The sequence below is a fragment of the Euprymna scolopes genome, chromosome 20 (genome assembly GCF_053919585.1).
Source record: "Euprymna scolopes isolate OS-2025 chromosome 20, ASM5391958v1, whole genome shotgun sequence".
NCBI lineage: Eukaryota > Metazoa > Mollusca > Cephalopoda > Sepiida > Sepiolidae > Euprymna > Euprymna scolopes.
In genome coordinates, this window is record NC_136501.1 from 38,289,053 (window position 1) to 38,312,553 (window position 23,501).

Below are 23,501 nucleotides of genomic sequence, written 5' to 3' on the forward strand. Positions count from 1 at the left end.
AATTGTTCTGTGTCGCTCTCTCTCACACACACACGCATTCTCACTTTTATAGATATAATAGATAGATTACTCTAGATATATTTCCATATGTCTGAATACCCTATATACAAATTTTCAAATCTGTAGATAAAAAAATTTGTTGAGTATATAGGTTGAAAATTGTTCTCTCTCTCTCTCTCACACACACATTCTCAATTTTAGAGATATAATAGATAGATTATGCTAGATATATTTCCATATGTCTGAATACCCTATATACAAATTTTCTAATCTGTAGATCAAATATTTGTTGAATATATAGGTTGAAAATTGTTCTTACTCTCTCTCTCTCTCTCTCTGGCTACCTCACACACACATTCTAACTTTTATAGATATAATAGATAGATTATGCTAGATATATTTCCATATGTGTGAATACCCTATATACAAATTTTCTAATTTGTAGATAAAAAATTTGTAGAGTGCATAGGTTGAGAATTGTTCTCTCTATCTCTCACACACACACATTCTAACTTTTAAAGATATAATAGATTATGCTAGATATATTTCGATATTTCTGAATACCCTATATATAAAAATTTGTTGAATGTATAGGTTGAGAACTGTTCTCTCTCTCTCTCTCTCTCTCTCTCTCTCTCGCTCACACACACACATTCTCACTTTTATAGATATAATAGAAAGATTATCCTAGATATATTTCTATTTGTATGAATACTCTATATACAAATTTTAAAATCTGTAGATAAAGAATTTGTTGAGTATATGGGTTGAGAATTGTTCTCTCTCTCTCTCTCTCTCTCACACACACACACACATTCTCACTTTTATAGATATAATAGATTATGCTAGATATATTTCCATATGTCTGAATACCCTATATACAAATTTTCAAATCTGTAGATAAAAAATTTGTTGAGTATATAGGTTGAGAATTGTTCTCTCTCTCTCTATCACATACATTCTCACTTTTATAGATATAATAGACAGATTATGCCAGATATATTAAAATATGTCTGAATGCCCAATATACAAATTTTGAAATCTGTAGATAAAAAATTTGTTGTATACATAGGTTGACAATTGTCCTCTCTCTCACACACACACACATTCTCACTTTTATACATATAATAGATAGATTATGCTAGATATATTTCTATATGTCTGAACACCCTATATACAAATGTTCAAATCTGTGGATAAAAAATTTGTTGAATGTATAGGTTGAGAATTTTTATCTCTCTCTTTTTCTCTCTCTCTCTCTCGCTATCTCACACACACGCATTCTCACTTTTATAGATAAAATAGATAGATTATGCTAGATATATTTCCATATGTCTGAATACCCTATATACAAAGTTTCAAATCTGTAGATAAAAAATTTGTTGAATATATAGGTTTAGAATTGTTCTCTCTCTCTCTCACACACACATTCTAACTTTTGTAGTTATAATAGATAGATTATGCTAGATATATTTCCATATGTCTGAATACCCTATATACAAATTTTCTAAACTGTAGGTAAAAAATTTGTTGAGTATGTAGGTTAAGAATTGTTCTCTCTCTCTCTCACACACACACACACACACAAGTTCTCACTTTTATAGATATAATAGATAGATTATGCTAGATATATTTCTATATGTCTGCCTACCCTATATACAAATTTCCAAATCTGTGCCCAAAAATGTGTGGAATATATAGGTTGAGAATTGTTCTCTCTCTCTCTCTCTCTCACATATTCTCACTTTTATAGGTTATATAGGTTGAGAATTTTTTGCTCTTTCCATCACTCACATTCACACTTTTATAGATATAATACATAGATTATGCCAGATATATTTACATATGTCTGAATACCCAATATACACATTTTCAAATCTGTAGATAAAAAATTAGTTGAATATATAGGTTGAGAATTGTTCTCTCTCTCTCTCTTTCTCTCTCTCTCACACACACATTCTCACTTTTATAGATATAATAGATAGATTATGCTAGATATATTTCCATACGTCTGAATACCCTATATCCAAATTTTCTAATATGTAGATAAAAAATTTGTTGAATATATAGGGTGAGAATTTTCCTTCCTCTCTTTCTCTCTCTCTCTTTCTCACACACACACAAGCTGAAAATTGTTCTCTCTCTCTCTCTGACTCTCTCTCTCTCTCACACACACACACATGGTCATTTTATAGATATAATAGATAGGTTATGCTAGATATATTTCTATATGTCTGAATACCCTATATACAAATTTTTAAATCTGTAGATAAAAAATTTGTTGAGTATATAGGTTGAGAATTGTTCTTTCTCTCTCTCTCACACACACATTCTCACTTTTATAGATATAATAGATTATGCTAGATATATTTCCAAATGTCTGAATACCCTATATACAAATTTTCAAATCTGTAAAGATAGAATTTGTTGAATATATAGGTTGAGAATTGTTCTCTCTCTCTCTCTTTCACACACATTCTCACTTTTATAGATATAATAGATAGATTATGCTAGATATATTTCCTTATGTCTGAATACCCTATATACAAATTATCAAATCTGTAGATACAAAATTTGTTGAGTATATAGGTTGAGAATTGTTGTCTCTCTCTCTCTCTCACTCACTCACTCACACACACACACACACACACACACATTCTACCTTTTATAGATATAATAGATTATGCTAGATATATTTCCATATGTCTGAATACCCTGTATACAAATTTTCAGATCTGTACATAAAAATTAGTTGAATATATAGGTTGAGAATTGTTCTCTCTCTCTCTCTTCTCTCTCTCTCTCTTTCACACACATTCTCACTTTTCTAGATATAATAGATAGATTATGCTAGATATATTTCCATATGTCTGAATACCCTATATACAAATTTTCTAATCGGTAGATAAAAAATTTGTTGAATATATAGGGTGAGAATTGTACTTACTCTCTCTCTCTCTCTCTCTCACGCACACATTCTCACTTTTATGGATATAATAGATAGATTATGCTGGATATATTTCCATATGTCTGAATACCCTATATACAAATGGTCAAATCTGTAGATAACAAATTTATTGAATAGATAGGTTGAGAATTGTTCTCTCTCTCTCTCTCTCGCAACCTTACACACACAACCACACGCAAACATTCTGACTTTTATAGATATAATAGATCGATTATGCTAGATATATTTCCATATGTCTGAATACCCAATATACAAATTTTCAAATCTGTAGGTAAAAAATTTGTTGAATATATAGGTTGAGAATTGTTCTCTCTCTCTCACACACTCACATTCTCACTTTTATAGATATAATGTATAGATTATGCTAGATATATTTCTATATGTCTGAATACCCTATATACAAAGTTTAAAATCCGTAGATAAAAATACGTTGAGTATATAGGTTGAGAATTGTTCTCTCTCTCTCTTACGCACACACACACACACACACACACATTTTCACTTTTATAGATATAATAGATAGATTATGCTAGATATATTTCCATATGTCTGAATACCCTATATACAAACTTTCAAATCTGTAGATAAAAAATTTGTTGAGTATATAGGTTGAGAATTGTTCTCTCTCTCTCACACGAAACTGTGCGCTCGGCTTCTTCCCCCCCTTCCCACCCCAAATGCTTGGGAAACTGTGCACTGTTTTTGTTGGTTTTCAAGCTGCCTCTTCCCCCCCCCCACACACACACAGTTTAACAGTAGTAGGAGGTCAAGAGAAAGAGGGTGAGAGAGAGAGAAGAGTAAGTTGGTGAGAGAGAGAGAAAAGAGAAAGAGGGTGTTGGTTTTATATTTTTATTATCGTCTAATATTTTGAAAGCTGAATTTCTAATAAAATGTGCATCTATAGGAGATAATGCCTGGGAATGTGTTCCCCCCCCCACAGTTTAACAGTGGTGTGACGTCAAGAGAAAGAGGGTGAGAGAGAGGGAAGAGTAAGTGGGTGAGAGAGAGAAAGAGAGAGAAAAAAAAAGAAAGACGGTGTTGGTTTTGTGAAAAAAGTTGTTATTTACAATTGTTCGCATTCTTGGCCTTTTGGTCAAGATCAAAGTGTAGTATCTGTTCTTCAGATGCTGCACTTCTATTTCTTGTTCTCTTTCGGTGGAGGAGAAATCCTCCACGACTGAGACAATTTTTATTTTTGTACCTTTTCTCCACGTTAAAAAACGACCCTGGTGTCTAACTCTGTCCCGTGGGGAGGCATAGTAAATAGGTACAATTGTTCGCCATTAGTGGATGTTGACGTCACGTCACGTGACATGACTAAGCGTTTTTTTTTTTAGTATGAATAACATTTTTTGTTTTAATTATAAAGTCTACACTTAATTTTATAGAAAATGATGTATATATAATAGAAAAAAAAAATTACTGGTTTTGTTGGATTCAAGTGGATCCCCCCCCTCCAGTTTAAGAGATAGCAGGTCACGTGGTAATATACAAAATGGCTAGCGTAAATATAAAGATCGGTTTTTTTATCGACGAATATTTTGAAAGCTGAATTTTTTTTTATTCCTGTACATTTTTTCCTGATATTTTTCGTTAAAACTCTTGTATAAATACTATTTTTAACCAGTTAAATACGTTGGAGACATTGTCATGGAGTTTAATAATCTCTAGAACAAAGCAGAAGAGAAATTACAAAAGTATCGGTAAAACAAAGTGTTTGTTTACATTTGTTCGCCATTACTGGATGTTGACGTCACGTCACGTGACATGACTAAGCGTTTTTGGATTATGTAATATTAACATTAAAATGACAGGTTTTTTTTGGGGCCCCCCTAGGAGAGAAATGATCAGTTCACCCCCTTTTAATGGTCCGTTTGGTGTGGAATTTCGATATTTGTCATGCGGGTGATCAAGGTTCAATATGATACATAATTTGTCAACTTTGGTTGTGTCTGTCAAAAGTTTGAGCTGACGTCACGTCACGTGACACGTATTGAATAACGTTAAAATGACAGGTTTTTTGGGGGGCCCCCCTAGGAGAAAAACGATCAGTTGACCCCTTTCTACTGGTCCGTTTGACGTGAAATTTCGATATTTGTCATCCGGGTGATCAAGGTGCAATATGATACCAAATTTGTCAACTCTGGTTCCGTCTTTCAAAAGTTTTAGCGTTACAAACAAACATACATACATACATACATACACACCGATTTTTGCCTTTTATATATATAGAAGACTAGCAGGGCTACCCGGCGTTGCTCGGGACCGTATAAACAATGAAAAAACAAAAGCAGATATTGAACATATGTTTGATTCTTAGGGGAGAGGAATCTTTCATCTCTATGTATTATTTGTTTTATCTACCCTAGGACTGGTATTGTTCATGTTTTATCCCTAGCATAGGTAATTTACAGCATGTATATGAAATTGTTTTACCTTAGGGAGAAGAGAACAGGTAATATACAACATAATGTGTCTATATTACATCCCTGGCAACGCCTAGAAACCAGCTAGAACATGTATTTCAGTCAATCTTTATTATATCCTAGGCTATGCCGGGAAACCAGCTAATCTCTTTTTAGTGACTTGACCACCAAAATACCTCCCTAAGTGTGTCCTTTCTTTTGAACTTATTAGATATAGGTATCTAGAAATGTGTGTGAAATTTTGTTGAATGCATTGTTCACTATGATTTTCTTATTGTTCTACACAATATCAACTGTAGCGAAATAACACAGTAAACTTAGTGTAGTGTTAGAATAAAGAGCAAAGGAAAAAATTAGAATCATATTCTGTAATTGCAAATCTAAATTTGCTAGCATGTACCAGTATTTGCCAGGTTGTGGAAATTTGGAACTTATAACATATGTAGTGGCCTTTTCCTAGATACCTATTGCTAAAAATTATACTTTCATTTTGTTAGAAAAATCTCTCTTCAGATGCCCTGCATCATTCAAAATAAAAACAAATATTTTTATAATTGTTTCAGTATATTGCTACACAATGTGAAAGTTTTTAACGTTTGTAAAAAAAATCATGAATGTGCTTATATTGCAAAAAAGAAAATATCAGTGCACAGTATTGAAAGTGTTTGAGATTCAAAAGTCTGTAACATTTCTACTAACTTCATAAGATGTCATGTGAGAAACTGAATGTAATATCAAGACATTATCTGAAGCGTTTTTATTTTGGTGTAACATATGTGTTTACAGTGAACCTTAACTTTTAATAAACAGATTGGTATGCAATGACATAGGCTAAGAATCTTTAAAATATATATAAATTGGAAAAATGTGTGAACAAATGAAAAAAAAATGATCCGCTCCACTTGATGACATCAAGCACAGTAATATTTTAGTGAAGAAAATATGAAATTGATGTTCAGTGATTAGTTTGGATGAATGAGAAAATGTAATTGTTTGATGCATAAAAATAACTCAGTTGCTGTATTTGATATTAAGCAGCAAAATATAGTGATTTGAATATTTGGGAAAACATCAAACCAGATTATGTAAAAAGAAAAAAAAAAGATGAAATTAGAAAATATATATTTTATGTTTATGAGATCTGCCAATCAAAATTTTGTGGCAGAAATTGGGTGATTACCATGCAATTTTATTTTGGTAAAATTCTTAAATTATTAGAATGTTTATTATAATTTCTAATTAGTGACTTGTTATAATCAAAATCCGCCCTAAAGAGTGTCCTTTCTTTTATTAGGTATCAGAGTAGGTATCAAGATTTCTACTTCTATACAAATGTGATATTTCAGATCTGTACATAAAAAATTTGTTGAATATATAGGTTGAGAATTGTTCTGTGTCGCTCTCTTTCACACACACACGCATTCTCACTTTTATAGATATAATAGATAGATTACTCTAGATATATTTCCATATGTCTGAATACCCTATATACAAATTTTCAAATCTGTAGATAAAAAATTTGTTGAGTATATAGGTTGAAAATTGTTCTCTCTCTCTCTCTCACACACACATTCTCAATTTTAGAGATATAATAGATAGATTATGCTAGATATATTTCCATATGTCTGAATACCCTATATACAAATTTTCTAATCTGTAGATCAAATATTTGTTGAATATATAGGTTGAAAATTGTTCTTACTCTCTCTCTCTCTCTCTCTGGCTTCCTCACACACACACATTCTAACTTTTATAGATATAATAGATAGATTATGCTAGATATATTTCCATATGTGTGAATACCCTATATACAAATTTTCTAATTTGTAGATAAAAAATTTGTAGAGTGCATAGGTTGAGAATTGTTCTCTCTATCTCTCACACACACACATTCTAACTTTTAAAGATATAATAGATTATGCTAGATATATTTCGATATTTCTGAATACCCTATATATAAAAATTTGTTGAATGTATAGGTTGAGAACTGTTCTCTCTCTCTCTCTCTCTCTCTCTCTCTCTCTCTCTCGCTCACACACACACATTCTCACTTTTATAGATATAATAGAAAGATTATCCTAGATATATTTCTATTTGTATGAATACTCTATATACAAATTTTAAAATCTGTAGATACAGAATTTGTTGAGTATATGGGTTGAGAATTCTTCTCTCTCTCTCTCTCTCACACACACACACATTCTCACTTTTATAGATATAATAGATTATGCTAGATATATTTCCATATGTCTGAATACCCTATATACAAATTTTCAAATCTGTAGATAAAAAATTTGTTGAGTATATAGGTTGAGAATTGTTCTCTCTCTCTCTATCACACACATTCTCACTTTTATAGATATAATAGACAGATTATGCCAGATATATTGAAATATGTCTGAATGCCCAATATACAAATTTTGAAATCTGTAGATAAAAAATTTGTTGTATACATAGGTTGACAATTGTCCTCTCTCTCACACACACACACATTCTCACTTTTATACATATAATAGATAGATTATGCTAGATATATTTCTATATGTCTGAACACCCTATATACAAATGTTCAAATCTGTGGATAAAAAATTTGTTGAATGTATAGGTTGAGAATTTTTATCTCTCTCTTTTTCTCTCTCTCTCTCTCTCGCTATCTCACACACACGCATTCTCACTTTTATAGATAAAATAGATAGATTATGCTAGATATATTTCCATATGTCTGAATACCCTATATACAAAGTTTCAAATCTGTAGATAAAAAATTTGTTGAATATATAGGTTTAGAATTGTTCTCTCTCTCTCTCACACACACATTCTAACTTTTGTAGTTATAATAGATAGATTATGCTAGATATATTTCCATATGTCTGAATACCCTATATACAAATTTTCTAAACTGTAGGTAAAAAATTTGTTGAGTATGTAGGTTAAGAATTGTTCTCTCTCTCTCTCACACACACACACACACACACAAGTTCTCACTTTTATAGATATAATAGATAGATTATGCTAGATATATTTCTATATGTCTGCCTACCCTATATACAAATTTCCAAATCTGTGCCAAAAAATGTGTGGAATATATAGGTTGAGAATTGTTCTCTCTCTCTCTCTCTCACACACATATTCTCACTTTTATAGGTTATATAGGTTGAGAATTTTTTGCTCTTTCCATCACTCACATTCACACTTTTATAGATATAATACATAGATTATGCCAGATATATTTACATATGTCTGAATACCCAATATACACATTTTCAAATCTGTAGATAAAAAATTAGTTGAATATATAGGTTGAGAATTGTTCTCTCTCTCTCTCTTTCTCTCTCTCTCACACACACATTCTCACTTTTATAGATATAATAGATAGATTATGCTAGATATATTTCCATACGTCTGAATACCCTATATCCAAATTTTCTAATATGTAGATAAAAAAGTTGTTGAATATATAGGGTGAGAATTTTCCTTCCTCTCTTTCTCTCTCTCTCTTTCTCACACACACACACGCTGAAAATTGTTCTCTCTCTCTCTCTGACTCTCTCTCTCTCTCTCACACACACACACACATGGTCATTTTATAGATATAATAGATAGGTTATGCTAGATATATTTCTATATGTCTGAATACCCTATATACAAATTTTTAAATCTGTAGATAAAAAATTTGTTGAGTATATAGGTTGAGAATTGTTCTTTCTCTCTCTCTCTCACACACACATTCTCACTTTTATAGATATAATAGATTATGCTAGATATATTTCCAAATGTCTGAATACCCTATATACAAATTTTCAAATCTGTAAAGATAGAATTTGTTGAATATATAGGTTGAGAATTGTTCTCTCTCTCTCTCTCTCTTTCACACACATTCTCACTTTTATAGATATAATAGATAGATTATGCTAGATATATTTCCTTATGTCTGAATACCCTATATACAAATTATCAAATCTGTAGATACAAAATTTGTTGAGTATATAGGTTGAGAATTGTTGTCTCTCTCTCTCTCTCACTCACTCACTCACACACACACACACACACACACATTCTACCTTTTATAGATATAATAGATTATGCTAGATATATTTCCATATGTCTGAATACCCTGTATACAAATTTTCAGATCTGTACATAAAAATTAGTTGAATATATAGGTTGAGAATTGTTCTCTCTCTCTCTCTTCTCTCTCTCTCTTTCACACACATTCTCACTTTTCTAGATATAATAGATAGATTATGCTAGATATATTTCCATATGTCTGAATACCCTATATACAAATTTTCTAATCGGTAGATAAAAAATTTGTTGAATATATAGGGTGAGAATTGTACTTACTCTCTCTCTCTCTCTCTCTCATGCACACATTCTCACTTTTATGGATATAATAGATAGATTATGCTGGATATATTTCCATATGTCTGAATACCCTATATACAAATGGTCAAATCTGTAGATAACAAATTTATTGAATAGATAGGTTGAGAATTGTTCTCTCTCTCTCTCTCTCTCGCAACCTTACACACACAACCACACGCAAACATTCTGACTTTTATAGATATAATAGATCGATTATGCTAGATATATTTCCATATGTCTGAATACCCAATATACAAATTTTCAAATCTGTAGGTAAAAAATTTGTTGAATATATAGGTTGAGAATTGTTCTCTCTCTCTCACACACTCACATTCTCACTTTTATAGATATAATGTATAGATTATGCTAGATATATTTCTATATGTCTGAATACCCTATATACAAAGTTTAAAATCCGTAGATAAAAATACGTTGAGTATATAGGTTGAGAATTGTTCTCTCTCTCTCTTACGCACACACACACACACACACACACACACACACACACATTTTCACTTTTATAGATATAATAGATAGATTATGCTAGATATATTTCCATATGTCTGAATACCCTATATACAAATTTTCAAATCTGTAGATAAAAAATGTATTGAATATATAGGTTGAGAATTGTTGTCTCTCTCTCTCTCTCTCTGGCTACCTCACACACACACACATTTTCACTTTTATAGATATAATAGATAGATTATGCTAGATATATTTCCATATGTCTGAATACCCTATATACAAACTTTCAAATCTGTAGATAAAAAATTTGTTGAGTATATAGGTTGAGAATTGTTCTCTCTCTCTCACACGAAACTGTGCACTCGGCTTCTTCCCCCCCTTCCCACCCCAAATGCTTGGGAAACTGTGCACTGTTTTTGTTGGTTTTCAAGCTGCCTCTTCCCCCCCCCCCCACACACACACAGTTTAACAGTAGTAGGAGGTCAAGAGAAAGAGGGTGAGAGAGAGAGAAGAGTAAGTTGGTGAGAGAGAGAGAAAAGAGAAAGAGGGTGTTGGTTTTATATTTTTATTATCGTCTAATATTTTGAAAGCTGAATTTCTAATAAAATGTGCATCTATAGGAGATAATGCCTGGGAATGTGTTCCCCCCCCCCCACAGTTTAACAGTGGTGTGACGTCAAGAGAAAGAGGGTGAGAGAGAGGGAAGAGTAAGTGGGTGAGAGAGAGAGAGAAAGAGAGAGAAAAAAAAGAAAGACGGTGTTGGTTTTGTGAAAAAAGTTGTTATTTACAATTGTTCGCATTCTTGGCCTTTTGGTCAAGATCAAAGTGTAGTATCTGTTCTTCAGATGCTGCACTTCTATTTCTTGTTCTCTTTCGGTGGAGGAGAAATCCTCCACGACTGAGACAATTTTTATTTTTGTACCTTTTCTCCACGTTAAAAAACGACCCTGGTGTCTAACTCTGTCCCGTGGGGAGGCATAGTAAATAGGTACAATTGTTCGCCATTAGTGGATGTTGACGTCACGTCACGTGACATGACTAAGCGTTTTTTTTTTTTTTTAGTATGAATAACATTTTTTGTTTTAATTATAAAGTCTACACTTAATTTTATAGAAAATGATGTATATATAATAGAAAAAAAAAATTACTGGTTTTGTTGGATTCAAGTGGATCCCCCCCCCTCCAGTTTAAGAGATAGCAGGTCACGTGGTAATATACAAAATGGCTAGCGTAAATATAAAGATCGGTTTTTTTATCGACGAATATTTTGAAAGCTGAATTTTTTTTTATTCCTGTACATTTTTTCCTGATATTTTTCGTTAAAACTCTTGTATAAATACTATTTTTAACCAGTTAAATACGCTGGAGACATTGTCATGGAGTTTAATAATCTCTAGAACAAAGCAGAAGAGAAATTACAAAAGTATCGGTAAAACAAAGTGTTTGTTTACATTTGTTCGCCATTACTGGATGTTGACGTCACGTCACGTGACATGACTAAGCGTTTTTGGATTATGTAATATTAACATTAAAATAACATTAAAATGACAGGTTTTTTTGGGGGCCCCCCTAGGAGAGAAATGATCAGTTCACCCCCTTTTAATGGTCCGTTTGGTGTGGAATTTCGATATTTGTCATGCGGGTGATCAAGGTTCAATATGATACATAATTTGTCAACTTTGGTTGTGTCTGTCAAAAGTTTGAGCTGACGTCACGTCACGTGACACGTATTGAATAACGTTAAAATGACAGGTTTTTTGGGGGGCCCCCCTAGGAGAAAAACGATCAGTTGACCCCTTTCTACTGGTCCGTTTGACGTGAAATTTCGATATTTGTCATCCGGGTGATCAAGGTGCAATATGATACCAAATTTGTCAACTCTGGTTCCGTCTTTCAAAAGTTTTAGCGTTACAAACAAACATACATACATACATACATACACACCGATTTTTGCCTTTTATATATATAGACTAGCAGGGCTACCCGGCGTTGCTCGGGACCGTATAAACAATGAAAAAACAAAAGCAGATATTGAACATATGTTTGATTCTTAGGGGAGAGGAATCTTTCATCTCTATGTATTATTTGTTTTATCTACCCTAGGACTGATATTGTTCATGTTTTATCCCTAGCATAGGTAATTTACAGCATGTATATGAAATTGTTTTACCTTAGGGAGAAGATAACAGGTAATATACAACATAATGTGTCTATATTACATCCCTGGCAACGCCTAGAAACCAGCTAGAACATGTATTTCAGTCAATCTTTATTATATCCTGGGCTATGCCGGGAAACCAGCTAATCTCTTTTTAGTGACTTGACCACCAAAATACCTCCCTAAGTGTGTCCTTTCTTTTGAACTTATTAGATATAGGTATCTAGAAATGTGTGTGAAATTTTGTTGAATGCATTGTTCACTATGATTTTCTTATTGTTCTACACAATATCAACTGTAGCGAAATAACACAGTAAACTTAGTGTAGTGTTAGAATAAAGAGCAAAGGAAAAAATTAGAATCATATTTTGTAATTGCAAATCTAAATTTGCTAGCATGTACCAGTATTTGCCAGGTTGTGGAAATTTGGAACTTATAACATATGTAGTGGCCTTTTCCTAGATACCTATTGCTAAAAATTATACTTTCATTTTGTTAGAAAAATCTCTCTTCAGATGCCCTGCATCATTCAAAATAAAAACAAATATTTTTATAATTGTTTCAGTATATTGCTACACAATGTGAAAGTTTTTAACGTTTGTAAAAAAAATCATGAATGTGCTTATATTGCAAAAAAGAAAATATCAGTGCACAGTATTGAAAGTGTTTGAGATTCAAAAGTCTGTAACATTTCTACTAACTTCATAAGATGTCATGTGAGAAACTGAATTGAATATCAAGACATTATCTGAAGCGTTTTTATTTTGGTGTAACATATGTGTTTACAGTGAACCTTAACTTTTAATAAACAGATTGGTATGCAATGACATAGGCTAAGAATCTTTAAAATATATATAAATTGGAAAAATGTGTGAACAAATGAAAAAAAAATGATCCGCTCCACTTGATGACATCAAGCACAGTAATATTTTAGTGAAGAAAATATGAAATTGATGTTCAGTGATTAGTTTGGATGAATGAGAAAATGTAATTGTTTGATGCATAAAAATAACTCAGTTGCTGTATTTGATATTAAGCAGCAAAATATAGTGATTTGAATATTTGGGAAAACATCAAACCAGATTATGTAAAAAGAAAAAAAAAAGATGAAATTAGAAAATATATATTTTATGTTTATGAGTTCTGCCAATCAAAATTTTGTGGCAGAAATTGGGTGATTACCATGCAATTTTATTTTGGTAAAATTCTTAAATTATTAGAATGTTTATTATAATTTCTAATTAGTGACTTGTTATAATAAAAATCCGCCCTAAAGAGTGTCCTTTTTTTATTAGGTATCAGAGTAGGTATCAAGATTTCTACTTCTATACAAATGTGATATTTCAGATCTGTACATAAAAAATTTGTTGAATATATAGGTTGAGAATTGTTCTGTGTCGCTCTCTCTCACACACACACACATTCTCACTTTTATAGATATAATAGATAGATTACTCTAGATATATTTCCATATGTCTGAATACCCTATATACAAATTTTCAAATCTGTAGATAAAAAATTTGTTGAGTATATAGGTTGAAAATTGTTCTCTCTCTCTCTCTCACACACACATTCTCAATTTTAGAGATATAATAGATAGATTATGCTAGATATATTTCCATATGTCTGAATACCCTATATACAAATTTTCTAATCTGTAGATCAAATATTTGTTGAATATATAGGTTGAAAATTGTTCTTACTCTCTCTCTCTCTCTCTCTCTCTCTGGCTACCTCACACACATTCTAACTTTTATAGATATAATAGATAGATTATGCTAGATATATTTCCATATGTGTGAATACCCTATATACAAATTTTCTAATTTGTAGATAAAAAATTTGTAGAGTGCATAGGTTGAGAATTGTTCTCTCTATCTCTCACACACACACATTCTAACTTTTAAAGATATAATAGATTATGCTAGATATATTTCGATATTTCTGAATACCCTATATATAAAAATTTGTTGAATGTATAGGTTGAGAACTGTTCTCTCTCTCTCTCTCTCTCTCTCTCTCTCTCTCGCTCACACACACACACATTCTCACTTTTATAGATATAATAGAAAGATTATCCTAGATATATTTCTATTTGTATGAATACTCTATATACAAATTTTAAAATCTGTAGATAAAGAATTTGTTGAGTATATGGGTTGAGAATTGTTCTCTCTCTCTCTCTCTCTCTCTCTCACACACACACACACATTCTCACTTTTATAGATATAATAGATTATGCTAGATATATTTCCATATGTCTGAATACCCTATATACAAATTTTCAAATCTGTAGATAAAAAATTTGTTGAGTATATAGGTTGAGAATTGTTCTCTCTCTCTCTATCACACACATTCTCACTTTTATAGATATAATAGACAGATTATGCCAGATATATTGAAATATGTCTGAATGCCCAATATACAAATTTTGAAATCTGTAGATAAAAAATTTGTTGTATACATAGGTTGACAATTGTCCTCTCTCTCACACACACACACATTCTCACTTTTATACATATAATAGATAGATTATGCTAGATATATTTCTATATGTCTGAACACCCTATATACAAATGTTCAAATCTGTGGATAAAAAATTTGTTGAATGTATAGGTTGAGAATTTTTATCTCTCTCTTTTTCTCTCTCTCTCTCTCGCTATCTCACACACACGCATTCTCACTTTTATAGATAAAATAGATAGATTATGCTAGATATATTTCCATATGTCTGAATACCCTATATACAAAGTTTCAAATCTGTAGATAAAAAATTTGTTGAATATATAGGTTTAGAATTGTTCTCTCTCTCTCTCTCTCTCTCACACACACATTCTAACTTTTGTAGTTATAATAGATAGATTATGCTAGATATATTTCCATATGTCTGAATACCCTATATACAAATTTTCTAAACTGTAGGTAAAAAATTTGTTGAGTATGTAGGTTAAGAATTGTTCTCTCTCTCTCTCTCACACACACACACACAAGTTCTCACTTTTATAGATATAATAGATAGATTATGCTAGATATATTTCTATATGTCTGCCTACCTTATATACAAATTTCCAAATCTGTGCCCAAAAATGTGTGGAATATATAGGTTGAGAATTGTTCTCTCTCTCTCTCTCTCTCACACATATTCTCACTTTTATAGGTTATATAGGTTGAGAATTTTTTGCTCTTTCCATCACTCACATTCACACTTTTATAGATATAATACATAGATTATGCCAGATATATTTACATATGTCTGAATACCCAATATACACATTTTCAAATCTGTAGATAAAAAATTAGTTGAATATATAGGTTGAGAATTGTTCTCTCTCTCTCTCTTTCTCTCTCTCTCACACACACATTCTCACTTTTATAGATATAATAGATAGATTATGCTAGATATATTTCCATACGTCTGAATACCCTATATCCAAATTTTCTAATATGTAGATAAAAAATTTGTTGAATATATAGGGTGAGAATTTTCCTTCCTCTCTTTCTCTCTCTCTCTTTCTCACACACACACAAGCTGAAAATTGTTCTCTCTCTCTCTCTGACTCTCTCTCTCTCTCACACACACACACACATGGTCATTTTATAGATATAATAGATAGGTTATGCTAGATATATTTCTATATGTCTGAATACCCTATATACAAATTTTTAAATCTGTAGATAAAAAATTTGTTGAGTATATAGGTTGAGAATTGTTCTTTCTCTCTCTCTCACACACACATTCTCACTTTTATAGATATAATAGATTATGCTAGATATATTTCCAAATGTCTGAATACCCTATATACAAATTTTCAAATCTGTAAAGATAGAATTTGTTGAATATATAGGTTGAGAATTGTTCTCTCTCTCTCTCTTTCACACACATTCTCACTTTTATAGATATAATAGATAGATTATGCTAGATATATTTCCTTATGTCTGAATACCCTATATACAAATTATCAAATCTGTAGATACAAAATTTGTTGAGTATATAGGTTGAGAATTGTTCTCTCTCTCTCTCTCTCTCACTCACTCACTCACTCACTCACTCACAAACAAACACACACATTCTACCTTTTATAGATATAATAGATTATGCTAGATATATTTCCATATGTCTGAATACCCTGTATACAAATTTTCAGATCTGTACATAAAAATTAGTTGAATATATAGGTTGAGAATTGTTCTCTCTCTCTCTCTCTTCTCTCTCTCTCTTTCACACACATTCTCACTTTTCTAGATATAATAGATAGATTATGCTAGATATATTTCCATATGTCTGAATACCCTATATACAAATTTTATAATCGGTAGATAAAAAATTTGTTGAATATATAGGGTGAGAATTGTACTTACTCTCTCTCTCTCTCTCTCTCTCTCTCACGCACACATTCTCACTTTTATGGATATAATAGATAGATTATGCTGGATATATTTCCATATGTCTGAATACCCTATATACAAATGGTCAAATCTGTAGATAACAAATTTATTGAATAGATAGGTTGAGAATTGTTCTCTCTCTCTCTCTCGCAACCTTACACACACAACCACACGCAAACATTCTGACTTTTATAGATATAATAGATCGATTATGCTAGATATATTTCCATATGTCTGAATACCCAATATACAAATTTTCAAATCTGTAGGTAAAAAATTTGTTGAATATATAGGTTGAGAATTGTTCTCTCTCTCTCACACACTCACATTCTCACTTTTATAGATATAATGTATAGATTATGCTAGATATATTTCTATATGTCTGAATACCCTATATACAAAGTTTAAAATCCGTAGATAAAAATACGTTGAGTATATAGGTTGAGAATTGTTCTCTCTCTCTCTTACGCACACACACACACACACACATTTTCACTTTTATAGATATAATAGATAGATTATGCTAGATATATTTCCATATGTCTGAATACCCTATATACAAATTTTCAAATCTGTAGATAAAAAATGTATTGAATATATAGGTTGAGAATTGTTGTCTCTCTCTCTCTCTCTCTCTCTCTCTCTCTCTCTCTGGCTACCTCACACACACACACATTTTCACTTTTATAGATATAATAGATAGATTATGCTAGATATATTTCCATATGTCTGAATACCCTATATACAAACTTTCAAATCTGTAGATAAAAAATTTGTTGAGTATATAGGTTGAGAATTGTTCTCTCTCTCTCACACGAAACTGTGCGCTCGGCTTCTTCCCCCCCCTTCCCACCCCAAATGCTTGGGAAACTGTGCACTGTTTTTGTTGGTTTTCAAGCTGCCTCTTCCCCCCCCACACACACACACAGTTTAACAGTAGTAGGAGGTCAAGAGAAAGAGGGTGAGAGAGAGAGAAGAGTAAGTTGGTGAGAGAGAGAGAAAAGAGAAAGAGGGTGTTGGTTTTATATTTTTATTATCGTCTAATATTTTGAAAGCTGAATTTCTAATAAAATGTGCATCTATAGGAGATAATGCCTGGGAATGTGTTCCCCCCCCACAGTTTAACAGTGGTGTGACGTCAAGAGAAAGAGGGTGAGAGAGAGGGAAGAGTAAGTGGGTGAGAGAGAGAAAGAGAGAGAAAAAAAAGAAAGACGGTGTTGGTTTTGTGAAAAAAGTTGTTATTTACAATTGTTCGCATTCTTGGCCTTTTGGTCAAGATCAAAGTGTAGTATCTGTTCTTCAGATGCTGCACTTCTATTTCTTGTTCTCTTTCGGTGGAGGAGAAATCCTCCACGACTGAGACAATTTTTATTTTTGTACCTTTTCTCCACGTTAAAAAACGACCCTGGTGTCTAACTCTGTCCCGTGGGGAGGCATAGTAAATAGGTACAATTGTTCGCCATTAGTGGATGTTGACGTCACGTCACGTGACATGACTAAGCGTTTTTTTTTTTTAGTATGAATAACATTTTTTGTTTTAATTATAAAGTCTACACTTAATTTTATAGAAAATGATGTATATATAATAGAAAAAAAAAATTACTGGTTTTGTTGGATTCAAGTGGATCCCCCCCCCCTCCAGTTTAAGAGATAGCAGGTCACGTGGTAATATACAAAATGGCTAGCGTAAATATAAAGATCGGTTTTTTTATCGACGAATATTTTGAAAGCTGAATTTTTTTTTATTCCTGTACATTTTTTCCTGATATTTTTCGTTAAAACTCTTGTATAAATACTATTTTTAACCAGTTAAATACGTTGGAGACATTGTCATGGAGTTTAATAATCTCTAGAACAAAGCAGAAGAGAAATTACAAAAGTATCGGTAAAACAAAGTGTTTGTTTACATTTGTTCGCCATTACTGGATGTTGACGTCACGTCACGTGACATGACTAAGCGTTTTTGGATTATGTAATATTAACATTAAAATGACAGGTTTTTTGGGGGGCCCCCCTAGGAGAGAAATGATCAGTTCACCCCCTTTTAATGGTCCGTTTGGTGTGGAATTTCGATATTTGTCATGCGGGTGATCAAGGTTCAATATGATACATAATTTGTCAACTTTGGTTGTGTCTGTCAAAAGTTTGAGCTGACGTCACGTCACGTGACACGTATTGAATAACGTTAAAATGACAGGTTTTTTTGGGGGCCCCCCTAGGAGAAAAACGATCAGTTGACCCCTTTCTACTGGTCCGTTTGACGTGAAATTTCGATATTTGTCATCCGGGTGATCAAGGTGCAATATGATACCAAATTTGTCAACTCTGGTTCCGTCTTTCAAAAGTTTTAGCGTTACAAACAAACATACATACATACATACATACATACATACATACATACACACCGATTTTTGGCTTTTATATATATAGATGGCACGCACATAAAATAGAAATAAATAAAACTTATAGAAATAGAAGGGTCACCAGTTAATAAGTGCTAACTAAAACTATGAACAGAGATTTGTAAATGAAAAGTTGAGAAAACGAAATTTCATGACAAAACATTTTTATATTATAATATTACTAGCGGGGGTACCCGGCGTTGTTCGGATGTTTAGAGGCGTGTGTGTTGGGGGGGATAAATCAAAACAAAATAATAAGCAAAGTAATAACCCCGTTTAAATATTATAAAAAAAACAGTAAATGAATGTGATGCAAACGAACGATGTTAAAATTTCTTAAAATCGGAAAAACACAAACTGAAAAAGAAAACACGAACGTGATGACCCCCCTCCCCCCAAAAAAAACCCGGACATGATGCAAAACAAACGATGTTAAAACTTCTTAAAAAATCTGAAAAATAAAAATTAAAAAAAAACAACCCTGTTGCAATATTAAAACTGTAGGTGTGTGTGTGTGTGTGTGTGTGTGTGTGTGTGTGTGTGTGTGTGTTGGGGGGGTAGATGGAAACTAAAAGTAATAACATTGTTTAAATATTTAAAAAAAAAGTAAAAAAAAAAGCAAATAAATCAATAAACAGCGAAAAAAGTTTTGGGAGGGAGATAGGCTCGAACCCACAACCTTGAGGTTAATAGTTTGATGACATAGCATGACACCACAAAGCAATGAACTTTGAAAGAGTCAAAAATAAACATTTAAAAACTCAGGTGGTTTTCTAGGTCAAATATTATGCCATAGCAGCAGAAGTAAAAGAGAAACACGAATTCACAGCGCAAATTTTGTAAGATAAAAGTCACTGAAATAAAAGATTTTTACAACGTCGTTTCGTAAGTGTTAGATATTATGATCTCGATAGCATATAAAAAGTTATAAGAAATCGTACCCCTCCCCTCGAGAATCCCGGCGAAAAAAGCCTTTGCCGGACATACAGAAACAATGCACACACACATTTTCGCTTTTATATATATATATAAGTTTATAAAAGTTTCTTTCTTTAATCGGTAAGTATTTATTCATGTAAATTTGTGTTTGGTAAATAAAGTTGAGCAAGTAGTCACAAATCAATATTTTCAGTCTTGTTTTGTTTCATTTCTGGATACGGTTACCATTTGTTAACATAAAGTAAGAATTAAAGATTTAAATCAAAAGTCAAGTATTACATTTTATTTATTCTTCTATACTAAAGACTAACATTCAATTTCTCAGAAGCACCTGCCACATGAAAGGCCACAATATTTTTCCAGTAGATCCTCTCTCAACACTTCTGGTATATTATTAACCAAAAATCTGTGAGATTTATGTTTAATACAGATAATATCAGGTAAATTAAAAACAATGAAAAGATAACATTTTCAACATTTAACATGAATAATCTAGACTTAACTTATGTCTATTCCTTTATCAAACTATTTGAATTGTTCAAATTTGTTGTTGCACCTACTTGTTAAACGTCTACATGATACATCTAAGACTTTACGATTGAGGTCCTGGATATGACCTTAGACTATATCTGATAGTAAGGCCCCAGCTTGCGGGTTTTGGGGAGTGTGGAGCCACCCCTTAATTGCCATTGCTCCCAGGTCCATTCTGACCCGGACTGATAGTACCTATTAGGGTCCCAACTATGGGTTAAATAGAAACCGACTTTAAAAAAAAATACTCTATTAAAAAATTGTTCTTCAAAATCACATTAAATAACCTGAAAAGGGTTGATATGCCGTAAAACAAAAACAACCAACCAACGTTTATGATTGAGTATTGCAATTGCAATGTAACTTATCAACTTGATAGAGAAAAAAAACGCAGTATATGTTTTATCATGAACTAGCAGGGGTACCCGGTGTTGCCTGATAGTGTGTAAGTGGTGTAGTAAGAAACCCTCGAAAAAAAAAAGTGGTAGTAGCGGGGGGGGGGGGGGAGAAATCAAAACAGCAGTAAGCAGCCTGGATGGAGAGAAGTGTTGTTAAAAAAATGTGGTAGTAAACAGGCAGGCTCGAACCTGTGATGCGAAGGAGGAAAAAAAAATCGTCTTGGCCGATGCGTCCATGGTGCAAGCAGAAGTTGAGAGCATTGAAATTAGGCATAGTCAATCCAACAGAGATGATGACTTGCAAAAAATTTTGAAAAAAAAAACGACCCCTCTTTGTACAAAGCTGTCCAGTTGAGAGTGAAGTAATGAATGTTCGGAGCCTATTTTTCGCTATTTGTCATCTGAAGGATCAAGCTTCAAAATGATACCAATCTTGTGAGGATCCGTTGCGTGTGTTGAATGCTTTTGCACGACATACAAACACACACACACACACACACACTTTGCCTTTTATATATTAGACTAGCGTGGATGCCCAGCGTTGCCCAGGTGGTTGGAAGTGTGTCTGGAGGAAAAAACAATTGTTAATAGGCAATCCGGTTAGACCCATGACGCGAAGGCAGAAAACCTGAGGTTTTAGCCACTGCATTACAGCAAAAAAGGAAGTGAAAGACGTTTAAATTTAGCAATTAAAAAGTTAAGTGAATGAGTTCACACATGTGCATAAATTTAACGAGGTCAAACAGCACGCATTTAACTTTGGCTTCAAGCCAGTTAAACTTTACGCTCCACAAGATGTTGGGGAAAAGCTGCTCCCGATAAGTTGATCAAAATAAATGTAGACGCGACCTCCTTTTGTAAATCGGAGATATTAAAATCTAAGGAATATATAAAAAGTTCTAAGAAAGGGTAAACCCCCGAGAACACCCCCGAGAATCCCCACTGAAAAAAGCCTTTGCCGGACATACAAATAATTGCACACACAAACACATTTTGTCTTTTATATATTAGATGTCCAGCATCATAACAAGTACAAAATATGCTCAGATCTTACATAATGAACTCTGCAACACAGGTATCAGAAGGATAACCCACATCTGTGATACTATAGTCGACCCTGCCTTCGCCCCCAGGAAGTGGGAGAGAACAGAGAAATGATATATGACAAAAGTAGAAAATGTTTATGAGTAAACAATAGACAGGAAATTGTTCTTAACACAGACAAAGGAGAAATAAGGGTAGGGTTTAACTTAGGACTGAACAATGGATAGAGATAATACTTAGTTTTATGACATTGGAGAGTGACTATGAGTAACCGAAAATAAAAACGATTGACCAACGACAGAGCTGAGCTTAATGACATGAAATACGATGGACAATATTTATATAGGAATGTTAAACTCATGTTTGCTGCATGTTATTTGTTTTTCTGCCCCAAACAATGAGTTTTTACTACAGTCAATGAGTTGTTGGTACAGTCAGAGTGAGTTGGATGCAGTTGAAGACATCGTGGCTTGGGTAAGGTTGGGAAAACTTTGAGAGATCGAAATGAACTGACAGCAACTGACTGACCCAGCCTTGGCAGGACGTAGATGTGGGCCTTACTGTGTAGAGGATTGATGAGGAAACACACACCCATAGTCCAACTGAGATATATATATATATATATATATATATATATATATATATATATATATATATATGTAAAGCATCATGTTTCCCTGTGTTGTATTTTATTTTTATACTTGTGAGCTCATGTGCCCCTATCGACAGTCGCCAATGCATAAGAGACGATGGCACGCCCACAATAAGAACAGAAAATGGATGAGAAAACCATAACAAACAATGTTGGGCGGTGAACTATTGATGGGGCCACGTGGTGTCATGCATCATAATAATCTTATTCTATTTTCTATTCAAAGCACCACAAAAAAACAGCTGCCAAATTTGTGCCAAACGCAAACCATAATTATGTAGGCCAAATCAGAATTATCATAAAGACTAAAGAACGATTTGAAAGATGAAACATTGATTTCGAATGCCTATTATTATCTAAGACAAGCATTTAAAATATACTCATAAGAATTGATGGTGATAGAATGTCTTTGCCTTTTGTTTGTGCTTTGTTAGGAAATACCATGTATTCCCTCCCATCCTTTGTGCCAGTAAGCTTTATGATGTATTGGCTTCTGAGAGAAAAAACAAAAAAAACTATGTTCTACATTTTTTTTGAACAATTGGAAGTAGAACAAATGTTTTGTTTTGTCCTTTTTGTGTTTTGGATGGTGGCTATTTTTTGGACCACCTTTGTTCTTCGGTGGTCACTAACAAAATGTGAAAATCAGTAGAAATTTTTTCTTTGTTGGTGCTTGTCCATGCAAAGTTTGGAATATATTATATAGTGTTGTTTTCCACATATGCACATTATTTACTACTACTACTACTACTACTACTACTACT

General features: G+C 32.6%; 1 protein-coding gene and 3 pseudogenes across 5 annotated transcripts in view; 3 read left to right on the top strand and 1 right to left on the bottom strand.

The window, feature by feature from the left end:
- LOC145241395 (uncharacterized) overlaps window positions 1-23,501 on the bottom strand; it is a 585,324-nt gene that overhangs the window by 209,926 nt on the left and 351,897 nt on the right. The window lies entirely within an intron of this gene.
- LOC145241803 (U2 spliceosomal RNA) lies at window positions 4,041-4,174 on the top strand (annotated as a pseudogene).
- Window positions 11,021-11,154, top strand: LOC145241804 (U2 spliceosomal RNA; annotated as a pseudogene).
- On the top strand, window positions 18,023-18,156 carry LOC145241806 (U2 spliceosomal RNA; annotated as a pseudogene).